The sequence below is a fragment of the Heloderma suspectum genome, chromosome 1, assembly GCF_057233095.1.
Source record: "Heloderma suspectum isolate Gila_16-S chromosome 1, 16-S_ref, whole genome shotgun sequence".
Classification (NCBI taxonomy): Eukaryota; Metazoa; Chordata; class Lepidosauria; order Squamata; family Helodermatidae; genus Heloderma; species Heloderma suspectum.
The window spans coordinates 423,915,858-423,933,417 of NC_139458.1; the positions used below are offsets into that span (position 1 = coordinate 423,915,858).

At 46.7% G+C, this 17,560-nt stretch overlaps 1 pseudogene across 1 annotated transcript in view; it reads right to left on the reverse strand.

The window, feature by feature from the left end:
* The window catches only part of LOC146360254 (ankyrin repeat and SOCS box protein 3-like), a 33,394-nt pseudogene that overhangs the window by 8,597 nt on the left and 7,237 nt on the right, over positions 1–17,560 (reverse strand). Inside the window, exon 3 of the transcript XR_014786132.1 lies at positions 13,881–14,038. The product of XR_014786132.1 is annotated as an ankyrin repeat and SOCS box protein 3-like (transcript). The remainder of the gene's footprint in view (positions 1–13,880; positions 14,039–17,560) is intronic.

A 17,560-nucleotide genomic window follows, 5' to 3' on the forward strand; every position in this document is an offset into this window, starting at 1 on the left:
TCGACGCCGACACCGGGAGCGACGACAGCTGGAGGGTGCGGAAAGGAGGCGTAGCGCTCATTTGCCGCACAAGCAACAGTCGCATCCCAAGGACCCAAGGGAAAGAGGGAGGAACTCTCCCTAGCCTATAAGTTCAGGGTCTTCCCGTAATTCTCCTTCAAATGGGGACCAACTGCCTAACCTGGAGCATAGGCTACTCTGCTGCTCCTTGCTTAGTCACTGGTGATTAGCATCTGAAAGAGTCATTAAGTTGTAAAAGGATTAAAGCCTTGAAAAGAATCCTTTTGTCTGTGTCTTGAGTTAGCTATTGGAGTAGACTGAAAGAGGCCGCCAGGGCGCTCCTGACAGGTTGGTCTCCATTCCTCTTTTTTTCTCTCTCTCTCTCTTTTCCTACTGCCGATGGAGGTTGCCAGGGGCCCGGCGGTGCAAGCTCTGGTGCAAGAGAACCAGGCTGTTCGTGATCTAGTGGCTCAACTGACGACTGCTGTACAGAATCTGCAAGCTGCGGTTCAACCCCCACCACCTCTGATTCCCCCCCCGCTGCAAATGCCTGGTGGCTCTGCCAGAGAAGTTTTCTGGTGAGAAAGGACTTTTTCAGATTTTCCAGGCCCAATCGGAGCTGTACATGCACCTCCGACCTGAGGATTTCCTGACAGAACAGGTTTCGTGTGGGCTTCATCATTAACCTACTTTCAGGCGTGGCGGCTAAATGGGCTTCAGGACTTCTTCTCGCTAACGACCCCCTGCTTGGGATGGGGACTATCACGGTTTCATGACAGCAATGGCCAGATTTTTTGGTGACCCCCTGCACACACAGACAGCTTCTCGGGAGATTCGCCACCTCAGGCAGGGCAAGGACTCAGTTTCCAGCTATGCAACGACTTTTCGCTTGCTGATGCAGGATTTACAGTGGAATGATGCCACACTGGTAGCTCAGTTTTTGGACAGCTTGAACGACAAGATCTTGGATGAGTTAGCACGCATGCCTAGCCCGCCTACTTTGGAGGACCTCATCCAGACCTGCCTCCAGATAGATAGTCGGCTGGAGGGGCGCTGGCAGACCCGGCGGGGCGCCGGGGGCCGAGATTTCCCTCCTCCCATTCCCCCATGTTTCCTGCCCCCTACCTCACCCCCCGCCCCTGCGGTGGGGGCGGAGGAGACCCTGATGCAGCTGGGAGCTACACGAGCCCCACTGCCGCCGGAGGAACTAGAGCGGCGGCGTGCGGAGCACCGATGCTTTTGGTGTGGAAAGCTGGGACCTTTTGCCAAAACCTGCCACACTAGACTTGCAGCCCCACTGCCTCCCCCTCCTCTTCTTCCTCCTCCTCCTCATCCCCAGGCCTGACTAGGCTGCCCCCCCAGCCTGTTGGGGGTCTCCAGTGTGGGGGTCAGTTCCACACCAGGTGGGTGCCTTCCACAACCCCCCCACCCTCCCATCTGCTATTGCGTGTTCACCTCCGCTCCTCCCAGTGGGGTGGGGTGGAGGCCCTAGCTTTAGTGGACTCGGGGGCTATGACCAGTTTCATGGATGAAACGTTCGCCCTCTTCCACAAGATTCCTACCCTGCCTCTTCCTGCCTCCTTGGCAGTGGAGACCATCAATAGGCGTCCTCTTCCTTCAGGCGCAGTGACCCGGATTACAGCTCCATTCACTCTGTGTGCCCAGTCCCACGTTGAGCAGATTCAGTTTCACTTGGCCAAGGTTCCCCAATGTCAGGGTGGACACTGAGCCCATAGAATCCCAGAGTAGTTCTGATTCTGAGGAAGACCAGTCGCTCATGGGAGAGGAGCGCGCTCCTCTTTCCCAGGGCCCACAGCTGACGGAGATTCCTCCCACCAGCATTCCTAGATTAGATAGCAGTCCAGGGAGTGACTGAGCGTGGGAAGTAGACTTGGTGGACGCGCGACGCTGATGCAGAGAGCGGCGCCAAATGGAGGGCGCAGAAAAGAGGCGTAGTGCCCGGTTGGCGCGCAAACAACGGCTGCGCCCAAAGGATCCAAGGGAAAAGGGGAGGGACTCTCCCTAGTCCTAGTCCTTTCAAACGGGGACCAACTGTTCCAACTTAGAGCATAGGTACTCTGCTGCTCAGATCTAGTTGCTACCTGTAGAGCTGTTAAGCTGTAAAAGAAGAATAAAGCTTTGAAAGGAATCCCTTTGTTTGTGTCTGGACTTGGCTTCTGGATTAGACTGAGAGAGGCCTCCAAGGAGCCCTTGACACCCAATACCCAATTGTGCTGGGTGTTCCTGGCTCTCTAAGCATAATCCTCAGATTTCTTGGGGGCTTCAGCAAGTGGAGTTTATGTCTCCCTACTGCCAGGAGCATTGCCTCCCAACTGAGGTGCCAGTCCCAGCCCAGGCCTTAACCCTTTCCTCCCCCTCCTCGTCTGCTTCTGGCAGTTCTTCAGCTACCGTGATCCTCCCAGAGAAGTATGCGGCTTTTTGAGATGTTTTCGACAAGAAGGAGGCCAACCAGCTCCCCCCTCACCACCCTTTTGACTGTGCCATTAACCTCATTCCTGGGGCGACTATCCCCGCTGGCCAGCTGTATTCGATGTCGGAGCCGGAACCTCGAGCTCTACGGGAGTTTTTGGACACAAACCTCAGACGTGGCTTCATTCACCCCTCCTCCTCCCCTGCCTGCACCCCTACCATCTTTGTGTCCAAAAAATCGGGAGAACTCTGCCCAGTGCACGATTACAGAGTGTTGAATTCGGTCTCGATCCCCAACAAGTACCCCCTCCCCCTGATCCCTGAGATGCTGGAGTGCCTGGGGCATGCCAAGATTTTCACAAAGTTGGACCTGCGTGGCGCCTACAATCTGATTCGCATCCAGGAGGGGGATGAGTGGAAGACCTGTTTCGGCACCCGGTACGGAGCATATAAATACCTAGTGATGCCGTTTGGCCTTGCCTGCGCCCCCCCCCCCCCCCGTTTTCACGTTTTATGAATGCCATCTTCCGGGACTATTTGGACACTTCCCTCATTGTGTATCTCGATGATTTACTTATATTTTCTGAGAACCCCCACGCCCATCAACACCATGTCTCCACCTTCCTCCAGCGCCTCCACGAGAACCATCTGTATGCCAAGCTGGAGAAATGTGCATTTGACCTAACCTCTTTGGACTATCTTGGCTACATTATCTCAGCTGATGGTATCAGGATGGATCCTGCAAAGGTCCAGGCTGTCCTCTCCTGGCAGGCTCCATCCACCAAGAAGGACTTGCAATGTTTTCTGGGGTTTGCTAATTTTTACAGAAAGTTTCTGCCCAGCTTTGCTTGGCTGACATCTCCTCTCACAGACCTCCTTAAGGGCAGGAAATCTCCTTTTCATTGGACGGCATCTGCCCAAAATGCTTTCAAGGAACTTAAGAAGCTTTTTAGTTCTGAGCTGATCCTGTTACATCCTGACCCAAGGAAGCCTTTTGTAATGCAAACTGATGCCTCTGACTTTGCGGTGGGGGCAGTGCTTTTTCAGCCAGATCGGGCGGGTGGCAAGTTGCAACCCTGCGTCCACCACTCCAGGAAGCTGAACATGTCTGAGAGGAATTATATTATCTGGGAGAAGGAACTGTTGGCCACCAAGTCCGCTTTGGAGACCTGGCGTCATCTGCTGGAGGGGGCACAGCGCCCAGTTGAAGTTAGAACTGACCATCGCAACCTGGAACATCTTCAGACAGCCTGTGCCTTAAACTAGAGGCAGATTAGGTGGTCGCTTTTTTTTCCCCTGTTCCACCTTAAGATTTGCCATGTGAAGGCCTCCAACAACCTACAAGCAGATGCTCTTTCTCGTAAGCCGGACTTCCAGCCAGGGGGTGAGGGAAATCCCCCCCCCCTCTGATTCTTCCCCCCCAGAGCCTGGCGGCAGCTGCAGTACCTCACTCTTGGGAGGAGCTCCTTCACTCTGCACAGGCTCAGGATGCTTTTGTTCACACAAAAGTGGAGGAATTGGGGCTAGCCTCTGCTCCCCCCACTCTACCCCCTTCTCTTCGCGAGGTGGCCTGCTTTACCATTCCGGCTGGGTCTATGTGCCTTCTAGACCCCTCCGTGAGAAGGTCCTCCATCAGTACCACAACTCCCCCACCACTGGGCATTTTGGCTTCGCCAAGACCCTGCACAGAGTGACGTGGGATTTTTGGTGTCCTCGTGTGTGTCAGGACGTCAAGACTTATGTCGCCTCCTGCCCAACCTGCCAGTGGGTAAAGGCCCCCTCAGGCAAGCCCACAGACTTGCTTCACCCCCTGCCTACCCCCTCAGGACCTTGGAAACTGCTCTCCTTTGACTTCATCACTGACTTGCCTCGCTCACACAGTAAGACCACTATTCTGGTGGTGGTGGATTTGTTTTCTAAGATGGCCCATTTCATCCCCTGCTTTGGGTTGCCCACAGCCAGGGAGATGGCTGAGCTTTTTTTGGCGCATGTTTTCCGGCTCCACGGATGGCCCAAGGGTCTCATTTTGGATAGGGGGCCCAATTCACTGCCCATTTCTGGAGAGAGCTACTTGGGCTTCTCCATGTGACGCTCTGTCTTTCCTCCACCCATCACCCACAGACAGATGGTCAGACCAAGCGCACCAATGCGACTATGGAGCAATATTTGCACTGTTATGTCAATTACCAGCAAGATGACTGGTGTTCCTTGCTGCCTCTTGCAGAATTTGCTTATAACAATGCCTGCCATGCTTCCACCCGCCAAACTCCATTTTTTGCCAATTTTGGTTACCACCCCAAGGCTTTCCCGTCCACCCTAGCTTCCTCTTCGGTGCCAGCGGCCCATGACTTTTTAGAGGACTTGCGAGTGGTACACCACCTCTTACGGGACTCCCTCGAGCAAGCCAAGTCAGCCTACAAGGCCTCTGCGAACCGACGGCACCAACCAGGTCTGTCTCTGCAACTGGGGGACTGGGTTTGGTTGTCCACCCAATACCTCCCCTCTCATTCGCCTGCAAGGAAGCTCGCGCCTCGCCGCATGGGGCCTTTCCAGATTATGGCCCAGATTAACCCTGTTGCTTTTCGCCTGGCTCTCCCCCCCTCCATGAAGATCCATCCTGTTTTTCATCGGTCCTTGCTGTCCCCTCTGGTTTCTGGCGACCCTCATTGCTCGGCCTGCTCCCCCCCGCCGCTAGTGCTGGTGGAGGGGGAGGAGGACTTTGAGGTCACGGAGATTCTGGACTCCCACCTTTCTCACAGCCGCCTGCAATATCTAGTGGACTGAAAGGAGTACGGGCCAGATGAGCGGTCCTGGGAACCTGTGGAAAATGTGCATGCTCCGTTGCTGCTGAGGCGCTTCCACCAGCTGTACCCCCACAAACCCAGGGCCCCAAGGGAGGAGCATGAGGGGGGGGCTCATGGGAGCGGGGATGATGTCAGGGTGGAAACTGAGCCAATAGAATCCCAGAGCAGTTCTGATTCTGAGGAGGAACAGAAATCCATGGGAGAGGAGCGCGCTCATCCCTCACAGGCACAGCAGCTGGCAGAGATTCCTCCTGCCAGTATTCCTGAGATAGACAGTGACCCTGGCAGCGAGAGAGTGTGGGAGGGGGGCTTGCTGGACGCTCGATGCCGACGCCGGGAGCAACGACAGCTGGAGGGCGCAGAAAGGAGGCGTAGCGCTCGTTTGGCGCACAAGCAACGGTTGCGTCCCGAGGACCCAAGGGAAAGAGGGAGGAACTCTCCCTAGCCCATAAGTTCAGGGTCTTCCCCTGATTCTCCTTCAGACAGGGACCAACTGCCTAACCTGGAGCATAGGCTACTCTGCTGCTCCTTGCGTAGTTGCTGGTGATTAGCATCTGAAAGAGTCATTAAGTTGTAAAAGGATTAAAGCCTTGAAAAGCATCCTTTTGTGTCTTGAGCTATTGGAGTAGACTGAAAGAGGCCACTAGGGCGCTCCTGACACCCCCTTGCCTGAAGATGAGTGCTTCTCCTCCTCTCTGTGGCCTCCTGCCCAGAGTTGAGGGGGAGCCAGGACTCACAGAGGCAAAGCGGAAGGACTTTTTTCACTGGCACGGGCAATGACATCATCTGCTACCCTCCTTAGGCTTCCCTGTTCTCTCTGAACTTTGCTGCAATCCTCACAGTAGCTGGGGTGGGGGCATGGCTTTTCCCAGCAACAGTATGGATTTGTGAGCTCTCCTTGTGATCATGCAAAGTATTAGGGGGTAGCCTGGTGTTGAATGGGTGACTGATCCATGAGCTTTATGAAGATCTGTTCTTGGTGGAGATGAAAACTGCTAGAATTGGTTTGGCAATATGGATCAACACAGCTACTTGTATGTTTGGACTCTCCTTGGGGGTGTGGTTATGGTGACTGTCATGATGAGCACCTGCACTCCAAAAGGTACCGCTACATCTCTGCTACTGCCATGCGTGCCCTCTGAACTGGTGGGCAGCTGCAGCGGAGCAGGAGGTACTTGACTTCCCAGATGAATCTAGCTCAGGGGAAGGCATGTGCAGGGGTCCCAGCTTGGGTTCTGCAGGCTCCTGAGCCTCAATTTCAGTATCAGGAACCCAGACCAGTTCCCCAGCCAGTGATGGAGCACATCCAGACTCAACTAGCTCATCCTCCTCTGACTGAGTTCAAGGCTGGAGCCGCCATTTCTTTGGGGAGAAAACAAATGCACATGGCACAATCACAGCATCTTTGTAGTTGTCCAGTTTAATAGTGGAGGGGGAGAGTTAACACCACAAAATTTAAGATCTATAGTTTTGGCTTATCTCTCTTAATAGCACATCACAATTCCCATCTCTAGCACACATACAAAATGCAATAATTGCAGTGGAGTTTTTCCTTCACGCAAAGGCAGCTTTGGAAGCATCAGCATCTCACCACTCCTTTTCTACTACTTCATCAACAGCTCAAGATCTTATCTACATACAGCAGACAAGATGAAAGTTGTCTCTTGTGTACATCTCATATGAAATATGTAAAACTGGCCCTAAACACATTCTCTCTATATATAAATACAGCAGTGAGAATTTCCTACATTTTTATATCAGAGGTGCTATCCTCCCACAGGAATCCCAAAGGAATTCAAAAATGCCACACGACACTGCTGCAGATGTAATACGAATCAAGCAGATTCTATGCATGTCTGGGGGCACAAAAATTCACAAACACTGGAAAGTTGTGATGAATAATGTGAAAGAGATTGTGGGTTATGCCCCCCTAACTGCGCCATTAATTATGTTGTTAAGTGTTTTGATAGTATTAAACCTGAGCATCAGGAATAGTCTGCTAATGTCTTCATAGCAGCAAAGACAATCCTTCAAAAATGAATATGCAGAGGGAGAGATGAAGCTGCAACAGGGCAAGTGATTTTTATAAATAAATTCACTTATTTTAAGAACAGAGGAAGCTGCAGTATACAGAATCAGCCAATTCATCCATCTAGCCCAGTACTGTTGACAACAACTGGCAGCAGGTCTCTAGGGGTTCAGGCAGGATTTCTTTCCTCACTGGAGAAGCCGGGGATTGAAGCAGGGACCTTCTGCATGCAAAGCAGGTGCTCTGCCACTGAGCCACGGTGCCTCCCTCAAGCTTTAAATGGGTATGGGAAGGAAGACCTTTCCTGGGGAGGGACCTTAGGTGACTGAGCCATCGAAGGCTTTGGCTCCTCCACTGCCTCAAGCGTCTTCCTCCACACAACAGCTTTCCAGCAATCAGAACAACTCCTCCTCGCTGTTTAGCAAATGCCTGGCAGTGTGGGCAAGATTCAACACCGTACCCCTCTCCAGACAGAAAAGGCGAAGCAAATGTAAGAAATTTACTCCTGGATCAGACACGTTTACGAAATGGTGTCCTGAGGGTAAGGATATGAGGGCCTGGGGGGAAAAACACAAAAATGTGGGATAAAAAACAGGTTTTCTCCAAGAAACATTTTTGCTTTTTTCCAAAAAATTGGAAAAATTGAACAGTTTTGGATTATGAAATATTTCCTTTTAGAATTTAAGACAAGATGTCTTTATATAGTTACCCAGGCTTTACTCCCACCAAAATGATTTCTAATAACTGTAATAAGAAATGTAAAATGTCTGGAAACAATGAAGCCATGGGGGGAAAAAAAATAATCATTTCTGTAAGATTCCCAGCATAGTTATTTCTTTCATTCCTTATTAAAATTATTGATAGACATTCCTAAGCTGAGTCTTAAGTAGCTAAATAAAATCTCAATAGCTTTTCCTTCAGATCAGATTTCCCTTAGCTCCATCCCACAAACAGAAACAGGTTTAGGAATTTCCCTAAACTTCCTAACAAATAGGAACAGATGCTATGCACCAGCCTTCCTCTGCCGCCAGTTCTTCCTGCTTCTTCTGGCTTCTAGGATGATTCAGATGTTTCAGGGACTACTTGCTGATGTTTCCACTGGTCAGACATTAGATAGGAACCTGAAATATGTTGTGTATATCTTTGCTCATAAACTTATCATGTTTGGTACATCAAATGTAAAAAGTATAGTTCATTTAGACAATAATTACACATTTACTAATTGTGTTTACTTCTAAATGTTTTTAATTATAATGAAAATTTTATGAGGAAACCAAGTTATACATAAAATAATTTTAGTAACAGAAATGCTGCTTTAACTTCCTAAAGCAGCCCTCCCCAACCATTGGCCATGCTGCCTGAGGCTGATAGGAGCTGAACTCCAAAATATCTGGAGGGCATCAGGTTGGGGAAGGATATCTTAAAGCAACTAACGGCGCAATCCTATGAGGATAGTCAACCTGGATATTCACCGTAGCTCATGAGATCCTAACCCCAAGCCTTAAGGTTTCTACCTCCTAGTTCAAGTCCCTGGTGGCACAGTGCTCAGAAAAACTGCTGACTTTGCAATATTATGGGGAGGGGCCACAGCTAAGTTGTACAGGACATACTCAGGTTCCAAGTTCTGTCCCCAGCACTGGGTATTGCTTTCTGTATTCAGTGGAGCCAAATGCAAAATGGTGACTGGAAGTAGAGCCAATTACCTACTGCATCCCATGGGACACACACTGGGATGACCAGCCAAAAATCTGGGATAGCCACTGTGCCTGCCTCTCTGCCAACTGAGGAGAGGGGTGGGTCTCATGTCCACAGGGCTGTGGACAGCACTTGGAAGCAGCGAGAAGTCCCACCGCTTCAAAGTGCCTCTAAAGCTCAACGTAAGGGTCAGAAAGAAGCCCTGGCTTGTTTCTCCCTTTGCATTTGCCACAAACGTATGCGCCATGCTAAAAAGCTATGCTTGCCCCTACCAAGCGCAAGAATACAGGAACTCAGAATGCTAAAAAGGTATGAAAAAATATTCACTATCTTTTCTTCAGCAACTTTTTTTTTTAAGATTACTAAAGCTACAGGTGAGACCTCCAGTTTACATAAGAGACCCAACAGAGAGTACCTAAACAAACCACATAAAAAAGGAACACTTAAGAATAATCCGTACTGGGAATGCTCTAAGAGCAGAAAATTTGAAACAGATGCATTTCAACCACAAGATGATAAGCTGTATTTACTGGAGACCCCTTGGCTCAGCTTACCACATTTTAGTAATCATTGTTCAGAAAATGTCATGGACTGCAAACGCAGCTTTGGGAGGCACCCTACAATACTTAAGTGAGACCTGTCTATTTTGACATATGTATTATGGGTGCAGGTTTCAATCTTAAATTTTAGCACATACAAATGGGAAGCTATGAACATTCATGGGGGAGCCCAAACCCCTTGTATGCCCATGCACACATCACCAAAGGGGTGGGAGGGACAAAAGAGGACACAGGTTTACATAAAATTTGCACAAGCTAATTGATATGTAGAGCTGCAAATTTAGAAATAATAACTATAATTTAAGTAGAAACACCATGCATTTTGCTGATCTGTGATCACAATAAATTTAACTATTTATCTCACACACCGCATCTCACCAGAGTGGGGAAGACTGACCAGGTGATCTGGGTTCTTCAGGACCCCCTGCTTTCCCTTCCTAGGGTACTTTATCTTTAAACTGGACTTCAGCAGGACAACCCTTCAACAGGAGGGGCTGTAGCTCAGTGGCAGAGCATCTGCCTTGCATGCAGAAGGTTGCAGGTTTGATCCCTGGCTTCTCCAGGTAGAGCTAGGAAAGAATTCTGCCTGAAACCCTGGAGAGTTGCTGCCAGTCAGTTTTGACAATTCTAGGCCAGATGGGCCAATGGTCTGGCCCAGTATATGTTATTATTACATTTATCTCCCGTCCTTTTTGCTCTTGCAAGGAATCTAAGGCGGCTTACATGACCCCCCTCCTCTCCATGGCTGGGTGCAGACAAGAATCCAGATCTCCCCAGACCCAGCCCAGCACTCTAACCATTACACCACACCGGCTCTTCCTATGCTCCTAAATAGAGGACATCTTCAAATACAGGGATGTCTTCTCTAAAGTAGGACACATGGCCCCCCTAGCCCTGCCCCAGCCGGTGGGGGACAAACACCTAAGCTTTGTCCTCTGCTGCTGGCAATATCTCCTGGCAGGATGAGGGATGCATTTACACATAAACTGTGCCTTCCAGGTATCGGGGGGGGGGGAGCATTTTTTGCCCACAGAGATGGCAGATTTCTACTTCTCCCATCCTGCCCTCTCCTCCAGTTCACCACTATCAGAGTCTATATGTGGACACTGACTTTGGAAAGGAGATAGATATACCATTCATTATGTGCATGCAGCTACAAAATACAACCCCAATATATTCCAGTATTTCTCAAATGCAGGCCTCATTTTGAAACCTACTCTACCTCCTGGGATATCCAATGCCAGAGAAGGGGCTAAGCACCCCATCTGAGGATCAGGCAGGTAAAGGAGCTGCCCCATCGCGAAGAGGATGATACGAAGGGCTGCTCTAGACATTCACCTGAAGGACATGAGCAGCAGTTTCCTCCAGGTGCTCTCTGCAGAGCTTCTGCTCAGCGTCCCAGAGAGTGCATGCATGTGCACACTTTTGGAAAGAACTCCCAGCCACTGCCCATCTTCCAGCAACAAACCATCCCCTCCAACCCCAGCCTCATGACCACCCCTGCCCTGCATTAGTTCCTTCCCAGAGTTTGAGAATCCAAGCGATAGAGTGTTACAGAAGTCAGCAGAATGCCTTTCTTAAGAAAAGGACCCGGCTTCAGCATCACTGACTCCCACCTCTCAAAAACCCCAAGTTCCTCATTTTCTTTGTGAATAAATCTCCATGAAAGCTGTATAAACCAGTGCAGCATTTTGCCATTCCTTGGGTGACACTGACACCTGCTGGCACAGTATAAATACCATCAGCTCTGGGTTATTTAAAGATTGTTAATATTTCCATGATTCCTGTGGCCAGCATCAGAATACCCTACAATCCCTCCCCAAATGTTTCGTAGCCTTGCTTTTCCAGCACAGTCTGTGGTACTGAAATTTGGGGGAAATATATGGACAAGAAAGGACAAACTTTCCTCCATAGGTCCAAGACCACCACTGCCCAAGTACACAGTACCCAAGACCAGCAATGCAATTTTGGCACCTGAGGCAGAAAATGCCGGAAACATTTCTCCTCTTCTCTAGCAGTAAAAAGAAAACAATAACAACTTATATATTACATTAAATAACTAACCAAAAATTGTTTTTAGATATATGTTGGCTGAGTGTATGCTGTCTGTTTATATTTTTTTATTTAAATGGTTTTGCACTTTGTATAATGTATTTTAATGGTTTTTAATCTTTGTGAACTACCCAGAGAGTTTCAGCTAATGGGCAGTACAAAAATATAATGAATGAATGAATGAACGAACGAACCATTTGCTGCCCTTTCATGATAGTCAAAATCAGCTGCCTGAAGCAGCCATTTCACTCTGCTGCTCATAAGGTTGGCCCTGTCTCTTCCAACCATCTTAACAGTTGAAGACGTTCTTGTCTAAAACTGGATGGAAGACATCACTCCTGTTTTTAGTTGGAAAGTATCTATTCCTTAAAAATCAGGAATGTATGCAGCAATGTTTCTCAAAGGCTTTCCTCAGATTATGGAAAAGAGATTAAGGGCACAAACCTGAAGTTATTTCGGGTGGTTAAAACAAAAAGGGATTGTGAAGAGCACCAAAAGGATCTCTCCCAACTGGGAGAATGGGCATCCGAGTTGGCAAATGCGGTTCAATGTAAGCAAGTGTAAAGTGATGTAAGTTGGGGCAAAAAAATCCCCAACTCGATGTAGTGATGGCCACCAATTTGGATGGCTTTAAAAGGGGATTAAACAAATTCCTGGAGGAGAAGGCTATCAGTGGCTGCTAGTCCTGATGGCTCTGTGCTACCTCCAGTACCAGAAACAGTATGCCTATGTATACCAGTTGCTGAGGAACATGCATGGGAGGGTGCTGTTGCACTTGTGTCCTCTTTGTGGGTTCCCAGTCGACAGCTGTTTGGCCAATGTGTGAACAGAATGCTGGACTAGATGGACCCTTGGTCTGATCAATGATGGCTCTTATGTTCTAACCCCATTATGATGATCGCAAGCCCCCAAACTCGGAGAGTTTACACTCATCCCATGCAGGAGAGGAGGAGTGTCACCTCCTCATCCTCACGCTCTGCATTTTTGCTAGATGGGCTATTTTGCCCATCTAGCAGAAGGGTTTCATCCAGCCTCAGATCTGAGAACCTAAAGTATCCTATGACCCCTCAGATGCTGTCTAGAGGCACAGGATTGCTCCCTAAATATAATTTGTTATTATGAAGAACCACAAAGAAAACCTCCAAGCAGTCAATGGATTCCACCTACATTTTTATCTCTAAAGTTAAGGGGGAAAGATATGTTAAATGTACTTCCCTCTGTCAATAATTAGATGTAAATTTGATGTATTTTTCTTGGTTTGTTTGTCTTTATATATGGAAAATTAATACAATTTATAAAAATTTTAAAAAGTAGCTATACCCCATTTAAAAAAGATGTGAAATAAACACGCATCTGGCTTATCAGCTGATAGATAATACTAATGAGAGAACACAATTAAGTGCTTCCAGGGGCTTTGCCACACCCAGTGAGACTTTTTGGCTTCTTCAAATTTGAACAGGTACACACACACACACGTGTCACATCAGAAACTGCTTTTGGAAGCTCCTCCCAAACCCCAAAGCAGTTTGTCCATCAGTGCGGGAAGCTGCTCATAAAAAAAAAAAAAGATTAAATGTCCTGCCCTCGTCTTATAACCAGTTGAGACTCAAAGACAGGAAGGTAAACTTTAAACAAAAGATACTAGTTGATCCCATTGCCTCTGTTTTACAGAAGAAAAGAATTATGCAGTTTGCTAACAAAGTCATGGAGGACTAGACTTAATCTAATTTATCACTGCGGGTGCATTTCTATTGAACTGACATTTTAAAGCATTCTTCAGCCAAAAGCATTAATTAAAGCTAGCTCTGCGATACTGCTATTTGGTCTGATTTCTCGATTGTACATTCTTCTAGATGAGCATGCTTCGTGGCTCAAAAACTATACTTGTATACTTGAAAGCTATTTGTTACATTTGACACCCCCCTTTTACATAGGCGTGTTCTGCCTTACGATTTCCATCTACATATATCTCAAAGGTTCTTGATGGATACAACCACAAAACTGGCTGGGAACTGTGCCTTCACAGGATAAGAGCAACAGAAGTGTTGCGGTAACAGCACTACATTTGCTAAATACAGATTCTTGTTAGCTGTAGTTTTAGATTACTGTAAAGTTCTGGACAACTGCTGCAGTCCTTGCCATTTTTTATCTTTGCATTCTTTTACGGCACAGCCCACAGCTAATAAGCTGATAATGAATAAGCTGATGATGACTAGAAATGAAAAGAGAAAAGCTTGGAACATCAGAAGATGGGAAAGATTAATTAATATCCAGGATCATTCCTACATTTTCAGAGTAGGCTATACTCACCTAAAAACAAAGGTGTGGCTTCATCATTAGTAAGCTCATTAGGATCGGCTCCAGATTCCAGGAGAAGAGCAAGACATTCCAAGCTTCCACAACTTGCAGAAAGGTGTATTAAGATGAGCCTTCAGATGTCTTTGATCTGATGTAGTTATCAGAAGGTGCTGGTGATAACTTGAAAGATTAGCCTTGCAAACATTTCATATTTTATATTGTTTTATGCTGCGTTTTGTGGTTTTAATTTTCATGAACCACCCGGAGAGCTTCGGCTATCAGGCAGTATAGAAAAGAAAGAAAGAAAGAAAGAAAGAAAGAAAATTTTAAAAAATCAAATCGCTCATTTTGAAATGGAATCAGTGAGCGAAGCTTGCTTGCACTGGCTCTGCTTAGGTTTTCACTGGTAGCATGCAGAACCCAGGTAACCCAGGTAAGTTAACTGCTTGGTAGTGAGTGAGTGAAAGGTGGTAAGGGCTTGGAGACTGAATTTATGAACTTCAGGAGTAGACAGTTAGTTGGTTAGATGGGACCTTAGGGTTTGAGTAAGCTACATCTAGATTTTGGGATTGTGGGAGTAGGAGTTAGAAGGGGTAGAGTAAGCAGGGTAAGACTGAGAACTGAGTGATTACTTATGAGATGTAACAACTCTTGTATTAAATAAACTTTAATTTGTTTTTATATTATAAAAACCCATGTCTTGTTCATCTTTCTGCGCCACCAATCATGTTTATATTTTCTGGGTACTTCTCCTGGTTGGGCTGAGGGAACCAATTAGGCATACTGGGTGCGTTAGGTGTCTCTTTTACCTGGCGAATTTAGGGGCTGAAGCTTGTGGGACAGCGAGAACAGCTGTCCCAAAGTGGAGGCAGACAGACCTGAGGGAGGGTTACATCAAAAGTGGTGGCAACGCTGGGATACGGAAAAAAATGTGTTTTATTACATCACAGGTGATGGCAGTGTCAGGATATGGAAAAAGTGTGTTTTATTTTGCCTCCAGCAGTGGCAGAGCAGGGAGATTCAAAGAGAAGGGATCTGAAATAAAGGAACTTTATTTCTTAAACCACTGAATAAAACAGGGACAGAGATTTCTGTAATCAGGAAGTAACAGGAAAGTACATTAGGTTTTGGATTGCTATTTTGTAACACTGTCTCAAGGAAACCCAAATAGTAATATTGTGTGGGTGAAAAAAACTCTGGGGAGAAATGGAGTTTTTAAGAAAGAAGAAGGAAGGACTCTTAGAAAGATGTAAGAGTCTGAATCTCCCATATGAGTGAAAAATCAGTAGATGAGTTAAAAATGATGTTAATAGATCACCTCAGAGGCAGGGGTGCTGGAGAGGTTGAGGTAAATCCACTAAGACATGTGCATATAGAAATGTCGCCTCAGTATTTGGAATCTGAGCGAGAGAAACACAGGGCAGACATGCAACAGAGAGAGAGAGAGAGAGACTGAATTTCAAAAAATAAGGTACCAAAAAGAAATCAATATGGAAAGGATTAAATTGGAAAAAGAGAAAATGTTGAGGGAGGATAAAAGGAGAACTGAGGAAGAAGCCAGACTTCCTAAATTATCCCCTAGGGATTTCACCCCATATGTGACTGGTGAGGATCCACAAGTTATTTTCACCACATTTGAAAAAGCTGCTCAGATGTGGAGTATAGCTCCCAATGATTATATTAGATTTATTCCTAGTTTGATTAAAGGAGAATTGTCTGAGGTATTTAATAGCTTTCCTATGGATGGGGTAGTGGACTTTGAAACCTTTAAGGCTGCTGTATATATATCAGAGGTTTAGATATGGGCCAGAATTTTTCAGAAGGACGTTTGTTGTTGTTGTTCAGTCGTTCAGTCATGTCCAACTCTTCGTGACCCCATGGACCACAGCACGCCAGGCCCTCCTGTCCTCCACTCTCTCCCGGAGTGTGCTCAGGTTCATATTCATTGCATCGGTGATGCTATCTAGCCATCTCATCCTCTGCCGTCCCCTTCTCCTTTTGCCTTCATGAAAGATGTTTAGGAACATAAAATAACATCATGGAAGTCCTATGTGGAGTTTGGTCATAAGCTTACTATTTTGATAAATTGATCAGTAGTGCTGGTGTGAAATCCAACAAAGATCTGAGAAATCTTATGGTTCTAGATCAATTTTTACATCAATTGTGCCAGGACATAACACTTTTGGTTCTAGATCAAAATCCAAAAACTGTCAAAGATGCTGCTGATTTAGCTGATAGTTTTGCAAATAAAGAACAAATAAAGATTACCAGAACAGAAATATGAGTAAATCTGGAGGATTTAAGAGAGAAGTTGATAAGGAGAAAAATCAACAGACCTCTGAAAATCCTGAGAGAAGATATCAAGTAAACCTTTTATTTGCGAACACAGACAAAGCTTGATATAATTGTGGCTTAGTGGGTCACATTAAGCCCAATTGCCCTCGACTGAGGGTGCGGGGGAGACAAACCTACTCCAGTTAGGCAACTTTGTTGTTGTTATTGTTCAGTCGTTAAGTCGTGTCCGACTCTTGGTGACCCCATGGACCATAGCATGCCAGGCCTTCCTGTCCTCCTCTCTCTCCTGGAGTGTGCTCAAGTTCATATTCATTGCATCGGTGATGCTATCTAGCCATCTCAGTCTCTGCCGTCCCCTTCTCCTTTTGCCTTCAATCTTTCCCAGCATCAAGGTCTTTTCCAGGGAGTTTTCTCTTCGCATTAGGTGGCCAAAATAGTTGAGCTTCAGCTTCAGTATCTGTCCTTCCAATGAGTAGTCAGGGTTGATTTCCTTTAGGATGGACTGATTTGACCTCCTTGCAGTCCAGGGGGCTCGTAAGAGTTTTCTCCAGCACCACAGTTTGAAAGCATCAATTCTTCGGCGCTCAGCCTTCCTTATAGTCCAGCAACTACAAGGCCAAAATACCCCTGAGGTAAAAGAAACCCAAGGTTTGTCCTGCCACATGTTGAAATGGGAAAAAGTGCCAGACATTGATGGATCAGTAACTGGTTAAAGAACAGAAAGCAGAGAGTAGGAATAAATGGTAAATTCTCCCAGTGGAGGGAAGTAAATAGTGGAGTCCCACAGGGATCTGTATTAAGACCAAGCTTTTCAACCTATTCATAAATGATCTGGAATTAGGAGTGAGCGGTGAGGTGGCCAAGTTTGCAGATGACACCATATTATTTAGGGTGGTTAAAACAAGGGATTGTGAAGAGCTCCAAAAGTATCTCTTCAAAATGGGAGAATGGGCAAATGCGGTTCCATGTAAGCAAGTGTAAAGTGATGCCCGTTGGGACAAAAAATCCCAACTTCAAGTATAGCCTGATGGGATATGAACTAGCGGTTACTAACCAGGAAAGAGATCTTGGGGTTGTGGTGAACAGCTCAATGAAGATGTCAACCCAGTGTGCAGCTGCTGTGAAAAACACAAACTCCATTTTAGGCATAATTAGAAAAAGGATTGAGAATAAAACTGTCAACATCATGCTGCCCCTATAGAAATCTATGGTGCGACCACACTTGGAATACTGTGTACAGTTCTAGTCACCACACCTAAAAAAAGATATTGTAGACCTGGAAAAGGTGCAGAAAAGGGCAACTAAAATGATTAAGGGGGCTGGAGCATCTCCCCTATGAGAGAAGGTTACAACAGCTGGGATTATTTAGCTTGGAAAAAAGGAGGGAAAGGGGAGAC